Raw genomic sequence first — 22,449 nt, forward strand, 5'->3', positions numbered from 1 at the left:
CACCCAGGAAACCATACAAAACCTTATTCTCTGGTTAGGTCTTATTTATGGAGAAATACAATAGAAAGGGCTATGTGTAATGCTAAGGGAACCCATCCTGAATATGTGTGCTGGCAACCCCAGCAGGTACCACAATTCGCATACCTTGCACAACTCTCAGCTGTATGAGATGTTTAATGGAGGATTCACTTACTGGGGATGCAGGTTATGCACTGGAACCATGGTTGATGACTACCATCAGAAATGCACACATACCAACTGAAGACTGCTATACTGAGGCACACGCTCAAACAAGAAGCATCATAGAGTGTGTGTTTGGACTCCTGAAGTCAAGCCCAGATACATCTGGGGAGCCCTGCAGTACAGTGTCTGTACATATGCTGAATTATTCACCTTTAGTGCCATGCTGCACAACATTATTCTGCAAAAACAGCTTCAGCAGGCCCTTCAAGGAGAAGGGCCACACATTCCATGACCACTGGTAAGGTCACTACAGTCACACTCGGGTGAGGAGTCCGAGGGGGATCCAGCAGCCACTGTGGGTGTAGGCTGATGTAGACGTGCATAATACGGCCTCTCCCTGTCCAAGAGGCAACGGATAGTACACATGCTCACTACCTAAGGGGCTAAAACCTTCATCTTTGGCATATACATACTGTAACATTAATGCCAGGCAGTGCTCACAACCTTTACTTAACCTTGTAATGGCTGTGTACTTCTAGCATCAGGCAGTCAGCCCTGAACTAAAGCTCTTGCAGCTGCTGGATTTCCAAGGTAAGTACTGAACCTGGACTAGAAAAATAAGTCTATGAATACAAATGAATGACTGATCCTTTTATACTGTTACTTGGTGGTAAGTATAAGATGGGTGATTACAGTCGAGATGTGACAGCACTGACTTGTATGAATGCATGTGTCCTCAATCCGCTAATAGGCCTTGTGTGTAAAATGCACAAATTTTCAGTGAATGTCCACATTTTGGCCTCGTATGTTTGCAATGGAAAATCATTAGAGTGAAGTTAGAAAATAATGAAACACATCCATTTCATACTTCATATCCCTCAGAACAAACATCAAAAATAGTAATGCAGAGGGAGGCGGAGTCTAATGCCTAACTGAAAGCAGCAAATTTTTGAGCTCCTCATATTCATACTAGAAATAACAGGAAAATCTTATTATTAAATGATTTTTGATAAATCTTATATGTGAAACTATTAACAATAGAATCACCAATTTTGGAGAAGAAAATCCGAAATTTTCCTGTCAAAAAAAACTGAAACTGTCTAGTAATGAGCAACTCCAAGAATTCTCACTCAGACTCTACTCTGAAGAGAGAAATCCAACTGATTTCAGCTACCCTTCAAGACTTATCTCTGAAGATGGACAGGTTTACTGAAAACCTAGAAAACCTTAAAGAAAGTTGCCAAAAGCAAAGTTTTTAAGGAAATTCTGCAGCAGCACCAATTAAAAATATCAGACATTGAATCATCTCTAAATGATATTGATGGAAGGCTAGAAGAAGAGCTTCATAGTGAATTTCTATTGCAACAGAATACTTGGCTAATAAACAAAACAGATGATATGGAGAATAGGGAAAGAAGAACAAACATAAGAATTTTTGGAGTCCCAGAGAAGATCGAGGGGGAAGACATCATTTCATTCTTGAATTCATGGTTACCTGAAATCTTAGGGCTGAAAGAAGGCTTGTCTTATGGAATCGAAAGAGCACACAGAGCCATCGGAAAACCACTTTCTGCCTCAACTAAATCATTTCCAAGATCTATAGTGGTTAAATTTCTGTCATTTATGGACAAAGAACTGATATTGAGATCTGCATGGAGAAAAAGCCCAGTCATTTACAAGCAATCCCAAATAAGATTTGATAATGACTATTCACCATGACTCTTGGAACTAAGAAAGAAAACATGGCCCTTAGTGAAATTCTTAAAACAAAATAAAATAAAGGCACAGCTTGCATATCCTGCCAAAATTAAAATTCAACATAGTAGTGACATGAGATCTTTCAACACCATCGAAGAAGCCACTTCCTTCATTAAAAACAACAATATAATCTTACTACCAGAAGAAATGGATTGGTCAAATTCAACCTCCCTAAAGAGAACCTCGGGAAAAAATACTTGGACTGATGTGAGGAAAAAAAAAAAAAACTGATGTTAAGAACATTGATACAATTTCTCTCAAAGCATTAACCAAGGTATGATTCTTATACATAGCCTTAATTTCATTACACTTCAGACACATAATTAGTTTTCTCTTTGTGATACTTTCTAAATAAAGAAAAAAAAAATCTGTATGTTAACATAATAATATGGTAGTGGTTTGGATGGAATTTTTTGGTGCTTGAGGTGTGTGTGTGTGTGTGTGTGTGTGTGTGTTTTTTTTTTTTTTGCTTCCTTTAGTAAAATTCTCACATGAGTACTAGCATTTAAATGAAAGGCCACTATTATTATAAAGTTTTTAGCATAATGTTTAATAGTTACTGTACAAAAATTTTAATAAATTAAATCCAATTCTTTATAGTGAGTCTTAGAAGAGCATTCCTTGAACTTTTCTTCATGAATATGTGAAAACGTTGTATAGAGTAGGAAGGAAGAGAATGGGAAGGAAAGAAGGCAAAAAATTGCCTTCTAGCGTTTCAAAATTCTAATTGCCCGTTGGAGACTAATACTGCTTCAAAATATACCCTCAAGCTCTCTAGTCAGTTTATTTTCTTCGTATCTTCCCTAACATTGTTCAGCATTCCATTGTAAGATAAGAAACATGCCAATAAGCTGAGGCTCATAGAACACTTCATTAGTTTGCGAGTGGTGCGCTTTGCGCACTTCCGCAGAGACTTTTTTGTCAGAACATATAAAGAAAAAGCGAACTGCGACCTGAGTTTTCGGCCCCTTTATGTTTTAACCTGTTCTGCAGAAGCTGAGTAGATTAGATTAAGAATTGAGTAGATTTTAGCAAAAGTATGAACAGGTAAATGTATTACGCATAAAGAAAAAGTATGCTACACATGTTTAAAATAAATAAAAAAAAGCCCATTTAATTACTGTCTTCTTGTTGGAAAACGCCAGATATGTGGCAGTGTAGTCAATAAATGTAAACAAATATATAAATTCAGTTACCACCTGCACTGTGACTGTTAAATGTGAGATAAAATCCCAATTAATCATTGCAGTGGAGCTGGCAGTTTGTATACATGATTAGCTACTGCCTGTAGTCCAGGGTTTGATTTTGATAGCTCCCATATTTCTATTGTGTGACTCTGAACAACTTAATTAGACTGCATTTTGGGTCATCCCTGTAAAGGGGCACTTTGTGTCCGGTAAGCTTACCCAGTTAAAAAATGCCCACAAACACAGTACCTGGCAGAAATGATACATGCATACTTCTGCATTTTCCGCTCTTAGATGCCTACATGCATCAGAATGTAGTAATGACGCATTGGTTGCATATTACCCCTTTACCTGTTTATTTGTTTCTCATGTGGACAATTTTATTTCCTTTTCAGTTCAATAACCTAGAGCAAGCTAATTGATGAGAGCTCTATTAGTTATGGCAGTTAGTGCTAATTTTAGTAATGACTGAATCTGCTTTTGTTTGTAACCTATTCTGCATGTATTTAGTAAATATTATTAGTATTGTGAACTGTACAATGGACTAGCATTAACCTGCAGTAATGTGGAACTGACTTTGGTATTTTGGTGAAATTTCACTTACACTGACCCTAAAATCGGACTAGTAAAACACCAATAATATAAAATAAAGCTATAATCAGAACATCCTGCAATTGAGAAACATGTAAATTTACGTAACAATATGTGCTATGTGCATTCTCTGCAGTTATAAGTGCTGTGCTAACTTCTGTGTATAAAATGTATTATTTTTGATAAAAGCACAATCCGCTGTATTTATCCACCACCTTAACCGTTACTAGGTACACCAGTATGCCATGGATGCTCATGGTGGTTCCTAATGGTACAGTAATATCAACAGTATACCTTTCTTTTCACGTCAGAGCCGGGGAAAAAATAAGAAAGGAAATATTGTTGGGTCAAATGTAATTTATGTGCATACTATACATCTTTTGGGAAACAGCATGACACATTCATGAGTTGCTGTTATAATGTTTTGGGGAAATGTTTACATAAACAGTACACTATGTATGTGTTTGGGTCTCTGTTCGTTTGTTGAGCTTGTGTTTTACTGAGTGTTACATGGTTGGGATTGACTTGTTGAAAGTACGAGATTTGGCTTTCACTTATTGGAAACAGTAACTGTGTTATGTATGGTGCGAGATGGTAATGTGCAAGTTTATAGCAATAACATACTTCCTCACACCATACTTGATCTAAGTGTTAGCAGAACTCATAGTAGGTATAGTAATAAACAGGATATAGTCAACCATTACACAGCACTTTAGATTTAACTGCACTTCAGTAATGATCGTTTCACTGTAAGGCAATCTTAGAGTTGCTATATATAATTGCTTTAGTTTTTATACAAAATACTAGAGAATGTCAGTAGCTTTAAAATAGTAGGTTTATTAGTGTTTAGTTATTTAACGGGGTTGGGGTTTGAGGTGCTATTACCCTCAGCGTAGTGTTCTTGACTGTTTTGACATTGGGTGGGACATGGGTTCGATGAATGAGGTGAGACCCATGTATTCATGGATTCTCTGTGACATGTACATTTTATTTCAAATCATTAACTGTATTAAGGTGTATTCAACAAGTATTGGACAATCTTTAGACCTGTTACTGAATATTTAACAACCCCAAGTCTGAAATATTATGTATTCCCATTACACTCCCAAAGAAACTTCATAAATAATATGGTTAAATGATATAGGTATTCTCCACTAATTGCTGTAAGATTTAGTGATAAGAATTAAGAATATTCATTCACAATATTCACTCGTCTTTCGATGGTCCACTTATTCTACTAATAAGGTTAATAAGGTTAGTGAGTAGACATCTCCCAGAAATAACAAGGTACTAACCCTTTCAAGAGTGCTCACATAAAATCCCTATTATATTGCACACACTTTTAGGTAACCCATTAAGATTATTTAATATTTGTGTGTTTATATGTGAATATGTCTTTATGAAGGTATAGGTGTATATTTATGCATATGTACACAGAGAGGTTATACAGAATTTACTTAGAATAGGAACCAGGAAGAATTAAAATAGAGGACTAATCACTATAAGACAGTAATACTATCTGCCGCATTAATAACCTGTTCTAAACGTGAAGTTCATATAAAATAAATGCAAATAAAATCCAAATGTATATATTATTATACATTTTATCTCTGGAAGGGGAAGGTCACCTGACATACTTCATGAAACATAACCACATTTATGGAGGGCAAATGGTTAAAAAAAAAAATGAATAAATAAGTATAAAAATAATATAAGCAGAAGTATTTACTCCAGCTGTAATAGACATCTACTTAGAACATTCATTAAAAAAGTAAATAACTCTAGTATTAGTACAAACTTCAAGTAAAAGATTAATTACTTTATTGAGTGGATTTCTCAAGGAACATAGTTCTAATGCATGATATACTCTTTCATCAAATATAAATATTTTAAGATATCTTCAGGATCCAATAAATGGAGCTCAGCTTTGAACATCTTTTTCCATGCGATTGTCGACATTGAGGGAAAATCTGTTTGATCTTATCAGATCAATCAGATTAGAAGTGCTGTGCACTTCATGTTTGTGGAATAATGTAGTAAAGTTATTATTCAGTCAATTAAAGTATGTTACAATATTTTTCACTTTTTATTTTTTTCAGTGGCCCAAATTGAAACATTTGTTAAACTATCGAAGAAACAGTTTTGTTCATTTCAGTTTTCTTCTTAGAGAAAAGAAGGGAAAATTAATATATATGCTCTCGCAGGTCCTCACAAATATTAGTTCTTTACCAACGTATTCTTCCAAAATCATAATATATTCTATAGAAATGACAGACGTAACATTGTTGTCTTTAAATATCAATGGCTTAAATAATACTATAAAAAGATCAAATTTACTACGATATCTAAAATTACAAAGAGCACAAGTTATATTTCTACAGGAATCCCACTTTAAAACTGATGACAACTTTGCTTGGATACCTAATAACTACTTAATTCTCTCTCACTCCTCATATAAAAAAAAACTAGAGGAGCTTTAATTTTATGGAAGAAAAGTGTAACTAACCCTCAAATTATTTACAACTATGAAGATAAAGAAGGGTTACTTTCAATTGTAATAATAAAATTTCAGAATAGAATTTGGACACTGGTAAATGTGTATTGGATTCCTGGAATAGGACTATCTACAGTTAAAAAGCAAATGGATCTAATTAATAGGGTAAATAAAGGTATTCTAATAGTAGGAGGAGACTTTAACTGTATTCTAGATAGTTCTGAGACAACCAACAAAAGGAACTTGCGTCTCTCTTCCACAGGTAAATACCTTAAGAAATGGACAGAAAACTTAAAATTAATTGATACATTTAATTTCAAAGAATCTAATTCATTATTATACTCACATAGTGATTATCGTTTTAATACTAAAACAAGAATAGATAAAAGTTTTATATCTCCAGACTTAAATAGGAAGATAATAACATTTTCTATCATCCCATGCCCACTCTCTGATCATAATGCCCTAATCCTTAAATTACAAATAGATTTTAAAAGACTAAATTTTGCCTCAAGAATACCAGCTTACATTACTAAATTAAAACAGTTTAAACCATGGCTAGACTCAGAAATTCAATATTTTTTAGAAATAAATTCTACTGATGATCTAAATAATATAATAATATGGGATACCCTAAAGGCCTTCTTATATGGTAGGATTATATCTTGGTTTAAAAACAAAACAAAAGAATGGGAATCAGAATTGCACAGTATCCAAAAACAAATAACAGAAATTAATGCAAACACTTCTGATGTAAAGAATTCTCAGGTAAAAAAAAAAAATTGAAGATTTAAATAAAAAATATAATGAAATTTTAACTCTTAAGACAAATTTGGCATTGGAAAAACTAAAATTTAGTTCACTCTCAACATCTCCAAAACACTTACATAACTTAGCAATGAGAATAAAAAAGCAAAATATAGAAAACAATATTACAAATATTGTACATGAAGGAAAAGGTAATAAAAAGTATCAGACATAAATGATATCCTAGAAGCTTTTAAATTCCATTATACTAATCATTTTGGAAACAATAAAAACAAAACTATTTTAATAGTCAAAAATTAGCAATCCTATAATAAACAAATTACCTGAACAATTAAAAATTGATATTGAAAAACACATTTCCCTCAAGGAAATAAATGACAAAATTAAAGAGAGTAAAAACAATAAATCCCCAGGAATAGATGGAATAATAATGGAATTATACAAGATATTCCCAAATTCTGCAATTTCTTTACTTCATAAGACTCTAAATGAAATTCAAGCTCAAAACATAATTCCACCATCCTGGCGGTATTCATTAATTACTCCAATAAAAAAAGAGAACAAGGACTCCTCCCATTGCAGCTCTTATAGACCGATTTCTCTACTTAATAATGATTACAAAATGTTTATGTCTATATTAGTCAATAGAATTAAAAAAATCCTTGACTCGAATCATAAATGATGACCAAACAGATTTCATCTATGGCAGACATGCTTATGATAATATACAAAGAATCCTAACCATCATTGAAATATTAAATAGAGATAATATAGAGGCTCTCATAATCACACTAGATATAGAAAAAGCATTTGATTCAGTGAATTGGGACTACTTATTTATAATTCTAGAACTTTTTGAGTTTCCCCTAAATTTTATTAATTTGATAAAGAATATATATAAAGATAATTTGGCCTATGTAAAATTAGGTCCATTTACATCAGAAGCTTTCAAAATAACTAAAGGCAGTAAACGGGGTTGTCCTATGTCTCCCATTCTATTTGCCTTATCAATAGAGCTATTTGCAATTACAATACGTAGTGACTCAAAAATTGAAGGTTTAAATATTCACAATAAATTTAACTCCAAGGTTATGTTGTTTGCCGATGATATACTACTAACTTTATCACCAAATAATGAATCTCTTCAAGAATTAGAAATGCAAGTGGAAATTTTTTTTCTAATTTCTGGCCTTCATTTTAATAAATCTAAATCAAAGCATATTTTACTTAACAGAAAGGGGGACTTTCACTTGAGTAGATACCATATACTTGGAGAAAAAGTCTCTTCTTTAGAATATTTAGGAATTATTATATCTGATAAAATAGATGCTACTCTGACTCTAAACTATAATAAAATTTTAAACTCAATACGAACACGTATGGAAAACTGGAATAAATTAAATCTAAAATTTGAGGACAGATTGCAGCTAATAAAAATGATTCTTCTACCACAAATAAATTATATTGCATTAGCAATACCTATAATTCCAAATAAAAAAATTCTAAAAGAAATCCACAAAAGCCTATTATGTTTTCTTTGGTATCCAAAAAGGAATAGAATTGCTTTTTCTCATCATATTAGACCATGGGAATTAGGGGGAATTAATGTTCCAGATATAGAGACGTATATCAAAGCCTCCATTTTTAAACTAGTATTAAACTGGGTAAATCCAAATTTCTCTTCTGCTTGGAAATCTCTGCATATGATTATTTTTTTAAATGAAAACAAAATAATAAATAATGCATCACACTATAACCACAAAAATATATTTTGGCATATATTATGTATTAATCTTCAAAATAATATAACAAAACCCACCAATCTATCATATTTAAATAATATTTATAATCTATTCAGATCCTTTATAAACTCAAATCCTGACATAAAAGTATGGTTTGAACTGTTATTACCATTTAATACATCAAAGAAATTTAAAAAGAAAATTCATGATAACACCCTCATTAATTGGGAATCCAACAATCTCATATGCTGGGCCCAATGCATAAATAACCTTAAAACATTAACTAGTCAACAAGTTACAAATGAATTTAATATAACGAGTGTAGACAGGATAAGTCTCCAGAAAATTTTACTCTACTCCAAAAATGTATGCAAAATTATTAATGATTCATCCTTCAAGTCTAAGCCAAAATTCATAAACTATATTCAAGAATTGATTTATGATGACCATAACTGGCCAAATTCAACATCTAAATTATACAAGATTTTAATAGTTTACAAGACTAAAATAGATCAAAACACTTGGAATTTTATATCTAGAGGTTTATCAACAAATCTATCAAAGGATTGTAAAAATAACCTACTATACTCCATTAAACTAACTTATAATACTCAAACATGGCGAATCTTCACCTGGAATTTTTTACATAGAGCCTTTTATACTCCAAATAAAATAGCTAAATTCAACTCAACTCAAAATGTTATTTGTTGGAGATGCTCTTTAAGCTGTGAAGCAGATTGGTTTCATATATTTTATGATTGCGTTAAAACGTTTCGGGAGAAAATTGGCAATTTTCTTCAAGCTATTTATAATGATACATTTGTTTTAACAAAATCTTTAATTTTTTGAATATAGATGAATTAGTAGTTATGAATAGAAGAGATAAATATCTTTTATGGACTATCCTGGCGGTAGCCAGAAAGTAGAGCACAAGCAAAAATAACAAGTTATGCTAAAGGATTATTCCGAAAGCGCTTACTTTTAATAAAGAAGATTCCACAAAGAATAATTCAGCGGTGACCTGTACTTTATTTTTCGTATTTATCTGGTAGCCAGAAATTGTATCACAAGGAAATGGAAATCTACAACTCCTCCATGTTTTGAAGACTTTATATTTCTACTTAAGGAGACTGCACAAAAAGAGATAAAAGTCAAGGAAGAAAGAATGTTCCCCAGAAAATGGTCAGACAACCCCTGGAACAAAATACTTACACTCATAGAAGTAACACAATTGGACATAATCTCCATCATATGAGTTTAAAGAGATATAGACTTTGGTGGACTTTTTTCCTCTTCTTCTCTGGATTTTTTATTAATTATTATTGTTTTGTTTTCTTCTTTGGGTCACTTGTAAATATTGTAAATAATGTTTATGTTCCTTTCATTATTATTGAATTGTAATCTAAATTTACTGTTTTTTTTTTTTTTTTTTTTTCAAAAAAACAAAATAAAAATTTGAGTAAAAAAAAATAGTAATGCAAAACCTGTTGTTCCATCAAACTGTCTGTAAAACTACAATGTTTATAAACTAACCCCATTGTTCTTTAGTCGCACGTTATTATTTATGGTTTGGTCCAACAGTTTGATATGGGATGTACACATTACAAAAACCTGCAAAAACGCAGTACAATTTCCAAAACGGCATCACAAACAAATATTAAATAAAAATTCAGTTATGCACTTTGATCATCATATAGGACTTGTGTATCCCTGAATCCAAAAGATAAACAAGGATGTGTGTGTGTCTGTCTGTGTGTGTGTGTGTGTGTGTGTCTGTGTCTGTCTGTGTGTCTGTGTCTGTCTGTGTGTCTGTGTCTGTCTGTGTGTCTGTGTCTGTGTGTCTGTGTGTGTCTGTCTGTCTGTGTGTGTGTCTGTCTGTGCATGTCTGTGTCTGTCTGTGTGTGTGTGTCTGTGTGTGTGTCTGTGTGTGTCTGTCTGTGTGTGTGTGTCTGTGTGTGTGTGTCTGTGTGTGTGTCTGTGTGTGTGTCTGTGTGTGTGTGTGTGTGTGTGTGTGTGTGTGTGTGTGTCTGTGTCTGTGTGTGTGTGTGTGTGTGTGTGTGTCTGTGTGTGTGTGTCTGTGTGTGTGTGTCTGTGTGTGTGTGTGTCTGTGTGTGTGTGTCTGTCTGTCTGTGTGTGTGTCTGTGTGTCTGTGTGTGTGTGTGTATCCCTGAATCCAAAAGATAAACAAGGATGTGTCTGTGTGTGTGTCTGTCTGTCTGTGTGTCTGTCTGTCTGTGTGTCTGTCTGTCTGTGTCTGTCTGTCTGTGTGTCTGTCTGTCTGTGTGTCTGTCTGTCTGTGTGTCTGTCTGTCTGTGTGTCTGTCTGTCTGTGTCTGTCTGTCTGTGTGTGTCTGTCTGTCTGTGTGTGTCTGTCTGTCTGTGTGTGTCTGTCTGTCTGTCTGTGTCTGTGTGTGTGTGTCTGTGTGTGTGTGTCTGTGTGTGTCTGTCTGTGTGTGTCTGTCTGTGTGTGTCTGTGTGTGTCTGTGTGTGTCTGTCTGTCACTGTAATCAATTGGCTTAAGTGTTGGTGTCATTCAAAGGGGATCCAATGCCTGTCAGCCTGGGATGACATGCTCGACAAGCCACGATGCTTCGCTAGGGACGGCTTGCACCTGTCACCCCTGGGCTTTCGGATATTGGCAAAGGCTCTTGCTACCCCCATAGTGCCTTTTTTAGGCAAGGCTCAAAAGGCAAACCCACCTCCATAGGTATCACAAGGGATAAGAAACTAAGAGTAATGCTACTCAACGCCAGAAGTCTAAACCTCAAGATGCACGCACTCAAAACTCTCCTTAGCATGGAGAACATCGATATCTGTGCAGTAACAGAAACCTGGTTCAAGGCTCCTGAGAGCACCCCAGCACTACCAGGTTATACCTCATACCATGCTTTTCGGCCCCAAAACTTGGACCGAACCACAAAAGGAGGGGGAGTATCAATATTCGTCAAAGATACCCACACCTCCAGGTTTGTGGCACAGCATGAAGCATCAGAGACTATCCATGTGCAACTAACTGCCTTCCAGTTTATAGCCTGCTACAGACAACCCTCCCAAACACAGGAACCCTACTTTGCCTTCCTGAGAATACTGGAAAATATGAAGGTCTCTCCAAACACCATTATATTGGGCGACTTCAACTACCCAAACATAGACTGGGAGCATTACTCTAGCTCCAACACCCTAGCCCAAAGGTTCCTAGAATTTATAAACTCAAATGCTATGGAACAACTTGTTACCACTCCCACAAGAGGGGAAAACATACTGGACCTGATCATCACCAACATGGGGACACTATGCTCCAGACCAGAAGTGTATCCCTCACTGGTAAGATCAGACCATAAACTAATCTCACTGGATATTCACATCCCGACCCCATCCCCTGCCCAGAAAACCACAGTGAAAAACTTTCTCTAAAGCAAATTTCACACGCCTCAAAACCGAGGCGAAATCCTTCAAAGCCCCCGGGCCTGTGGAAAATACGGCCCAGACCGCAGAATCCTTTATAAATGCATTCTATGAACACCTTCAGGAATGCATGGATCATGCAATCCCAAATAAAACCAAGACCCAATCCTCCAAAGGCAGACGTCCTGTCTGGTGGACCCCAGCCATAAACAAACTATACAATAGAAGGAGGAAGCTACTACATGATAGAGCAAAATCCCAAAAAGGGAAGGCATCTCTGATCAGTATTAGCAAAAAAACTACGGGCGCTCATAAAATCGTCTAAGGCCAGCTTTGAGAGAAACATTGCACAGGACACTAAGGATAATCATAAGGCTTTCTTTAGTTATGTTAGGAACCTGGGTGGGAATTCCCAAATATGCTCAGAATTAGTCCAAAATGACAAAAAATACACCGAGCCCACAGACATTGCCAACATCCTAGCTGACAGGTTCAGTGCAAACTTCTCCCCCCTCTCCCCACCAAAAGGGCAAATATCTATCCCAACAGAGTGCTCCCCCCTGACATCTCAGATGCTCAGGTAAGAGCCGCCCTCTCCAAAGCAAAAAACACAGCATCAATGGGACCAGATGGTGTCCTACATGAACTCCAAGAAGAGCTAAACCCAAACATAAAACTACTGTTCAATCTTAGCCTTACTACAGGATATGTACCCAAAGAGTGGCGTACAGCAACAGTGGTCCCTCTCCACAAAGGTGGTGCCTCAACGGATCCTGGAAACTATCGCCCCATAAGCCTGATTAGCTTGGTCTGCAAAGCTATGGAAAGGATCATCATGGACCTCATAAATAAAGATATTGGGGACCTACAGACACTGGATCCTACCCAGTTTGGCTTTGTTAAGGGCAGATCCTGCCTCTTAAACCTGGTCGATTTCTTTGAAACCATCACCAAGGCCATTGACGAGGGGAAGGTGGTCCACACAGCCTACCTGGACCTCGCAAAAGCCTTCGATACAATACCCCACTCGGGCATTATAGATAAGCTCACCAGCTTAAATATAAACCCCTATGTCACTAGATGGGTTGCAAACTGGCTCAAGGACAGAACCCACATGGTTAGAATTGCTGGAGCCATGTCAGACTCCAAACCAGTTACAAGTGGCGTCCCACAAGGCTCAGTCCTGGGACCTCTCTTGTTCGGTATATATTTCTCGGCGGTACAGGCCAACTCGGAAGGACTGTGGCTGACCAAGTTTGCAGGTGACTGCAAACTGGGCACCATAATCAACTCTCCAGCCGACACAAGCATCCTCCAAAGGGCCTCATAGAAACAGACAACTGGTGCCAGAGCCATGGCCTCAAGCTAAACGCCAAAAAGTGTATAGTCATCCCCTTTGGCAAAAACAAAGTGCCCACAAATTACCACATAGGTGGTAATCCATTAAGTACAGAAGAAGTCATTAGGGACCTGGGGACCCAAGTTGATAGCAATCTCTCATTTGACAACCACGTGGCCAAAGTGGTTAGAAAAACATTTTATATAGCCCACCTAATCATGAAGGGATTCACATCTAGATCAGGGGAGGTCATCGTACCTCTTTACTCATCCCTCATCAGGCCCATAATTGAGAACAATGCCCCTTTTGGGATGTACCTTACCAGACACCTGCAGCAACTGGAAAGACCCCAAAAGTACCTCACCAAGAGGATCAAAGGGCTCAAATAGATGCCATATGCTGCCCGGTTAAAGAAACTCCAGCTCTACTCAGTGGCATACCGCCTGCTCAGAGGCGATCTGTGCCTGACGTATAAAGCCATGTCCAACCCGGAATTAATGGACATGCTGCACCTCAGAAAATCCAAATCCCATCGAGCTACGTGCTCGAGAAACTTGAACCTCAGCACTGAAATAAATAGGACATGCTGGAGGGACAGATTCATAACCCAGAGGCTCCCTTCACTCTGGAATAAAATCCCAGTCCAGGTTAGGCAGAGTCCCCCACATTGACTCTCTTCAAGAGGAATCTTGATGAGTGGATGGGAGATCGTAGGTTTACCCCGGCTATCACTTCTGTGTCACTGTTAGACAGAGGCACAGTATACTAACCTCAAAACAAGGCATAGCAAAATTAATTTAAAATGGGTGGCGAAAGCCAAACACACTCTGGCTAGGCTTATAAATGCCCTAGGGCAGATAGCCTAGTATGAACCTATGAATCATTGTGGAGACAGCCTTCTGATGTAGGCAACATTGGATGTTCATTGTGTTTCACTGTTGCAGTCCTAACAAATGGGTTATCCGGCTCCCAGTAGCCCTCAGTCGGCCAGAATTAAGTTAAGTAAAAATGACATTGGTTGTAAAGGACGTCTGATACAAAAGGAGGTAGCTGATGTCACTTCCTCAGTCGTCCTTGCAAAAGCTTTTCATGCACGAGTGCTGGTCGGCAATTTTCCTTTGTTGGTTTCCGACTACAAGAGTTGAAGTCTACTACAGCCAAGTACCCTGTTGGGGATCCTCTTTTTTTTTTTTTTTCTTGCCTTAACTAATGTCAGAAAGTTAATAATTGCCTTACCTGTGGAAAGCAGATTTATAGAGATTTTCATTCCTGTTGCATTATTTGTTTAGGCCTTGACCACGACGTTCCAAGTGTGATGTCTGTGCCTCCTTTAATCCGCGTACTATCCATCGTCTGGCTAAGATTTTGGCTAGGCATTTTGGAGTTTGCCTAAGTTCGTTGGTATGGTGTCTGCCGGTCTTCAGGCTTCGGATGTTCCAAAGAAACGTAAGGATAAGGACCACGACAGGACTCAGAAAGCTAAGTCCTCTGATGAAGTTAAGTTGGTTGTCAGGTGTTAGCCAGTGAGACGCCTTTGCAGTCCCTGCCGTTTTGCCTTCCAACCTGTCGCCGGTCGCCTCTTCTGCTGGAGCCGCTAAGCTGACTGCAGTGTCAGAGGCCTCCGTTTTACAGCAAACTTATTTCTTCAACCACTGCTGCAACTTCGGCAGTTGCCAGGCCTCCCAAGTCTTTCAGGCTTGCAGGTAAATCTTCCATTTGTAAGCCTGTGAAAAGGCAGGCTCCAGCTTCTTCTCGTTTCCCTCGATCCCAAATGGTTAAAATGGCGAATAATTTGTTGACTCTCTTTATTAGGGTTTCTCGGCCTCCTCCTATTTTAAATGGGAAAGTCAGGATTATCCCCAATCTAAGAAACGGATTAGGGAGTTTCTGGATTTACCACAGCATAAGCCTCTTGCTATTCCCCCTGTGTTGGAAGTTTTGTTTTTCTGGAAAATTCCTAGTCTCCAAATTTGGTTCCTCCTGCTCCCAGGAAACCTGATGGGTACTACAGAGTCCCTGATTCTCATCGGTTTCTTTTCAGGAATCCATTGGCGGATCTAGTGGTTAAGGCCACTGTTACCAGGAATCCTGTTCCCTCTGACAGGGAGTCTAGGAACCTTGATATGTGGGGCAAGAAGGTTTATACCTTGCCACCCTAGCTATTAGGGCTACCAATTGTCTATTTCATATGCTGAAGTACCAGCAGCACATCTTGGAGGCTATTAAGTCTAGGATACCAAGTGTATTTCTTTTGGCAGAGAGTAAAGATATATGCAGGATTTACTGACTTCAGCTAGTCTGATCAATAAGCATTCTTTGCCTTGTGGTTTTGACATCCTGGAGGCCCCCAGCAGGGCTACGGCTACTGGATCTGTTATTAGAAGGCACGCTTGGCTCAGACAACAGCCTCTTCCAGAATCTGTCAAGGCTAAGCTTTTGGATGTACCTTTGCATAAAGACCTGTCTCTTTGGCAACAAAGCAGAGGAGGTATTGAAGAAGAGATGATGAGGCCAAGTCCATGTAAACTGTTAAGGATTTTCTGCGAGTTCAACCCCCTCGCTTTAGCAGGAATTACCCTTCCAAGAGTTGGACCTTTCCTGATACCATCAGACAGAACCGTTCCAGGACTAGAGATTACAGATCTTCTAGGGGGCAGGGGGCTACCCCTCAAAGGTCTAGGGGGGCAGGGGGCTACCCTTCAAAGGTCTAGGCGTTGGCAGGCTTCCACTTCTAAATGGGGAAGCTTCAAGCCTGCATCTCAGTCAAAACACTCTCAATGACTTTTTACAACTTCTGCCTGTTCTTGCTTGCCGAGAGAGTCTTTTAGGGGGAAGGTTGGCCCTTTTTGCAGATGTCTGGGCCAATACCACAGACAAATGGGTGCTTGGAACGGTGTCCCTAGGGCACAAGTATCATTTCCGCACCTTTCCAGCTCCCAGGGATTCCCAGACGTTCTCCCAAACCAAAGGGCAGAAGCAGAAAAACAAATTTTGTCTCTCTCATCTGGGAGCAATAGAATCCGTTCCTGCTCAGCAGGTAGGCCATGGCTTTTATTCCAGGTTTTTCCCAGTTCCAAAAAAGAAGGTACCTGGCATCCTATCCTGGATCTTTCCAATCTGAACTTTTTTTTTTTTTTTTTTTTTTTTTTTTTTTTTTCCCTTCCTAGTAATTCCAAAGTTTCGAAATGCTCACTACATCAGTTGCTACCACTTCTAGAAAAGGATTCCTGGCTTGTAACCTTGGATCTCAGAGGCTTATCTGCACATTCCTATCAGGGAAAGTTGTAGGCAGTACCTTCGTTTAAGAGTGGGCAAGCAACAGTACTATTTCTCTGCTCTGCCCTTTGGCTTATCTACTGCTCCCAGAGTCTTCACAAAGTGCCTGGCCCCAGTCATTTGCTTTTTGCAGGCAGAAGAAAATTCAGATTTACCCATATTTTGATGGTCTGATTTCAAGCAATTTCTCAGGAACAGCTATTAAAGGATCTGGAATTCATAAATACTCTCCTCTCTTCTCTGGGTTACACACTCAATGTGGAAAATTCGGAAATGGTACCATCCAAGGAGATAATATTCCTGGGAGCGAGTCTGAACACAGTCGCCCAGATGATGCATCTCACCCAGGAGAAGCAGACGAGACTTTGTTTGCTTCAAGGACTTGGCAAGCCTGTCCCAGCAAGGAAGTATCTGCAAGCTCTGGGATTCGTGGCATCTTGTATTCTCATGATTCCATATGCAAGACTGCATATGAGGAAATTGCAATGGTACCTCAAGAATATTTGGTGTCAACACTCGGAGGACCTGGATATGATGATTTCTCTGCTTCCATCTCTGCGGACAAAGTTTCTGTGGTGGGCAACAGCCTGTCTATAAAACAAAGGCATGCCTTTTCAGACGCCTCTTGCCACTCAAGTTCTGACTACAGACGCATTGGACTACGCCTGGGGAGCACACATAGTTGGCACATGCATACAGGGACGTTGGAACACCCAGCAGATGCACCTGCATATAAATCTAAGAGTTTGATTGCAGTTCAGCAGGCCTTACTGGTTTTCAAGCATCATCTTCTTTCTCCAGTGACCCTGCTTGTCAGGACAGACAACACCACGGTCATGTGGTACATCAACAAGCAGGGAAGGACTCGCTCTTACCCCCCTGTGCAGGCAAAGCATGCATCTTGGTCCATGACAGCATCCCTGGACCTGCATCTCCTAGCTCAGTTTCTTCCAGGAAGGCTCAATGTTTTGTCAAACCAGTTGAGCAGGCAAACTCTGGATCCTCACCAGTGGCAGCTGAACAGAGCAGTCTTTTTTTTACAGCATCATTCAACGTTGGGGCACTCCTCAGTTGATCTTTTCTCCTCCCCAGACAACCATCTGCTACCTCTTTTGCACCAGACAGCAGCACAGCAGAGCCTGGAAAGTAGATGCTGTGTCCTTCCCTTGGACGTTGGTATCGGTGTATGCCTTCCCTCCTCTGAGTATTAGTGAAGATCAGGGACTAATGTCCAAGGACTATTCTCATAGCTCCTGATTGGCCCAGACAGCATTGGTATTCACTGCTTCGTAGTCTCTCCCATCTTCATCCTTGGCAGCTTCCTCTGAAGCCAGATTTTTTGGTTCAGGAAAAGAGAAACCTTCTACATTCTCATCTAAAGTCTCCATCTGGCAACATGGCTCATTGTACGATTCCTTCCCTTTCTTCCTCCCTTTCCCAACAGGTGATTTAACGTGCTGAGGGAGGCCAGGAGGCCTAGCTCTTGGAAATCCTATGCTGGCAAATGGGAAAGGTTCTCTCAATGGATGCAGATTAGAGGAGAGTCTGCTTCTTGACCTACCCTTCCTCTGATCCTGGAATACCTGTCTGATTTGCTTCAGGGTGGTCTTTCTTTTTCCTCTATCAAGATCCATGCTTCAGCCATCTCTGCTCATTGTTCTCTTGAACAGCCCATTTTCTCTCATCCCCTGATGTTTCTCAGAGGTGCTTGCAATTTAAAACCTCCCAGAAGAGCACCTACTCCAGCCTGGGATCTTTTTGTTCTGGAGAAACTTGCTTTTCCTCCTTTTGAGCCAACTGCATCTACAAATTTAAAGCTTCTCTCTTGGAAGACCGCCTTCCTCTTGGCTATAACTTCAGCAAGGAGGGCTTTGGAGCTGCAAGCTTTGATGGCTGTGTAGCCTTTTCTTTTCCATGCAGATGGTCTCTCTGAGGACTAATCCCTCCTTTATGCCGAAGGTGGTTTCCATCAGTCCATACACCTTCCTACCGTCTTTCCTAATCCTAGCAATAGAGGTGAAAGGATCCTACATTCTCTTGATGTGCACAGACAGCTTAGGTTTTACCTGGACAGGACTAAGGACCTTCGGAAATCAGCACAGTTATTGGTCAGTTTTGCCACTGGAGCCCAGGGCAAGGATATTTCTCTGCAGATTGCACATTGCATTACTTTTTGTTATTCCTTTTGTGGCAAAGCTCCGCCTCAAGGGGTTAGGACCCACTCTACTAGAGCGGCTTCCACTTCTGCAGCCTTTCTAAGAGGTGTCCCTACTAAAGACATTTTGGAGGCTACCACATGGTCTTCTGTTCACACTTTCACAAAGCATTATAATTTGCCTCTGTTTTCCAGAGCCAGGGCAGGGTTTGCCACTGTGGTGTTGCAGGGCATTATCTCCAACCCTTGATGCTGTTGGTTCCTCCCGCCTTTTTTCTCTGGGCTTTGGTAATTAACCCATTTGTTAGGACTGCAACAGTGAAACACGATTAACCTAGTACAGTTGTGTACACTTACCATAAATGTAGATGTTAGAGTGTATTCAGTCCTGGTTTCCCTCCCTCCTTCCCCTTTTTTTGTGGTTCTCTCCTATTCTCTCTTCCTGAGGTACAGGCTTAATTTGTTATTGTCAAATTGGTTTTTGATTTAAGCCTTATTTTCTGGGGGCTCCTGACTGTTTTGGCAAGAAAGACTGAGGAAGTGATGTCTGCTGCCTCCTTTTGTATCGGATGCCCTGACGTCCTGTACAACTGACGGCAACCAGCGTCATTTTTACTTACCTTTGGTATTCTGGACGACTGAGGGCTACCGGTAGCCGGATAACCCATTTGTTAGGACTGCAACAGTGAATACACTCTCTAACATCTACATTTATGGTAAGTGTACACAACTGTACTCTCTTATGGAATTGATCAGGGGCAATTACCACACCTTCCTAACAGATTGGATCTGCTTACACAAGACAAAGAGAGTTTGATACCTTCCAGTCTCAAACTGCTTTTATCTGACTACCTGGATGATTCAATGTGATACACATTTTAAGCACTTTTTTCATGAGGATGTGTATCGGGTACTAAAGGAGGCAGTCGTTCTTCTATTAGGAAATCTTATATTGACCACTGGAAAATATTTTCTGGTTACTGCTTCACCTTTTACCAAGGCCCCATCCAGGGTTGCTACCTAATGGTTCTCTAACATTTGTGTGTGTGACTATTCTATGGCCTGTTTATTCCTTTTAACAAGGGATGTTTATCTGCCACTTCTGCATGTATGCCTATGAATCCTCCTTTTTCTAGACGAATTAGAGCAAAGACTGGAAGAAAGATTGTTTTGAAGTGTAAGGTGCTTTTACAGGCGATTATTTACATTTTGCTGGACGTTTTTCTGTTTACATTTGAGCCAGCTATTCTTACTGTTTTTGGTTAATTTGTGGTAGATTATTTATTTAAGTTTGATGGCTGGGGAAGTCCACTGGACCAAGAAAGCCCATTTTCAGTAGAGGCCCGGGGAGAAAACCTCCACAATAATTGCAAGCTACGTTTCACATGTTACAAAAGGACATAGTTAATAGAGCTAATTAAACACTTGCAGATAAGCTCCATGATATTTGCAATTGGCTTGTCACAATGTTACAAAAATGAAAAGAATGCAATACAGAAATTTCAGCATTTACATAAAGTGAATATTTTTGTTACAAACTCAGTTGTAGGTTTAACATTTCAAAATGTATAGCCATTAGGTTTGGAAAATATTCTGCTTGGAGAGGGTAATAGTATACAAGATTGGAGAGTATAGTACAATAGATATTGGAGAGAAATTAGTTTTTGGGAGGGGAGGGATTGTTTTGGGTGGGATGAAGTAATAGAGGTAGTTGAATGAGTCCGTGTAAGGCAGAATGAATAAGAATATGGATTAGGATAATATGGAATATGAATAAGAATAACTTTAGTCTCTCAAAATGTCAAGAGCTAATCAGAGTTGCAACTGTTCATAGTGGTGAATTTTCCATGTTTATATAGGGCTGTCTGACACATTCCCCTTCAGTTTATACTTTTACTATTTTCAGAGTGGCTCTAACCATCAACCTCCATTTATTTTTTTCAGGAATGGATTAGGAGAGTGAATTTCATATACTCTGGTCATGCTTTTTCATCTCTGGTATTATCTTGTTAGCACCAAAGTCCTTTAGAAAAGCTGGACAGCTACAGTCTTCTTAATATGTGACTGGAAAAGGATAGCCGTTCCTGTTGGTTGTTCTTAGATTAACTGCTCATATTGTTCACACCATGGTAAAGCAATTCATGGTGCAATTTAAGGTACATTCTAAAAGACCCTTGTTTTCTTTGATGGCATATTGGTGGATTCTAGAAACATTCTAGAGAACTATGTGGTCCTCTGTAGGCACAGGTACAAAGCATTATAAACTGGATTCCTTCTCCAGGTCCAGAAGTGGCTTTGATGCAGCCATTCTCCAGGGGCTCCAGGACCATTATCTTACCTCTTTCCAGACTGGACAAGTTTTCTTAACCCAAATAGCCAACGACTACTGCAGCAGTGAGAATGCTAGAACTTAGTACAGTTGTAAATTGCACTTATAACAGTAGATGTTCAAAGTCCTCGCTGCTTTAGTAGCTGTACCCTCCCTGCACCCCCTTCTGTATGTAGTTGTTTGGTAAAATCTTTAGGGGGTTTCGGGACAAGTAAGCTTTCTTTTTGTTTGGGCAAGAAAGTCCTGAAGTTGTCTATACTCTGATTTCCTTCCAGGGACTTTAACAGTCATCAGCCAGAGTGTAGATGTTGGAGGGAACCAGAGCTTTTTGAATATTGGCTAGTTGTGACCTGAACAACCCAAACAGCCAAAGGCCACTACAACAGTCGGGAATTTGAACGTCTACTGTTATGGTAAGTGCCTTCGTTGAAGGTTGAACGTCGAGCTGGCACCAAAGCATTCATGAAAATCTACTGCCAATCATTAGCAGACTGGAGTTCCGCTGTGGCGACCCCTAACCAGGAAAAAGCCAAAAGACGACAACAGCAACAACTGTTATGGTAAGTGCAGCTTGCATGATTGTATGTATTTTTTGTTTGCTCGCTACTTTTACTGGTATTTGTTTGCCTCTGTATTGCTTACAGAGGTTTTTGTTTCACATCTTGTCGCATTGTTTCTGGCCTTTGTTATGCTTAACATGTGCAAGTACATGTTTGAATTGTCTCTCACTTCAGTTTCAGGAAGTCTAAGACTTGAAAAGTGTAATCAAACCAAACTGAGACATTGTTGAGGAGGTTCTCGAAAGTTCGCAAACAGTTTTAAGAAAAAAGATATTTATTTCTGGTCGGTGATGTGAAGTAGAAGAAAAGGAGAGTGTGCATCCACCAGCTCCTTTTTGAACCACAACTCAGATGAACTGCTTTTTTATTTACAAGACTTGGAGGCAAAGGCACTGGTCCAAGTTTAAGAATACAGCTGTAAAGAAGTACATTGTCCAGTTTGGGCTATACCCTCTGGATCATTTTGTGCTGCTGTACCGTAAGCCATTGAAACTGCTGAGACTGTGCTGGGGTATCCTGTCTCCCTCAAACGGCTGAGGTGTGCACAGAATAAATGACAACAGAAGAAATACATCACCTAATTTCAGGGTAAGACACGATAATTTCTCCTTCCAACACAGTACATCACATAAGCAGACAAAGGGGAAAGGAGAGAGCACATCC

General features: G+C 39.0%; 1 protein-coding gene across 2 annotated transcripts in view; it reads left to right on the forward strand.

Moving 5' to 3' along the window:
- The window catches only part of DBF4 (DBF4 zinc finger), an 866,998-nt gene that overhangs the window by 19,630 nt on the left and 824,919 nt on the right, over positions 1-22,449 (forward strand). The window lies entirely within an intron of this gene.

This window comes from Protopterus annectens, chromosome 3.part1, assembly GCF_019279795.1.
Source record: "Protopterus annectens isolate FY-2018-M chromosome 3.part1, PAN1.0, whole genome shotgun sequence".
NCBI lineage: Eukaryota > Metazoa > Chordata > Ceratodontiformes > Protopteridae > Protopterus > Protopterus annectens.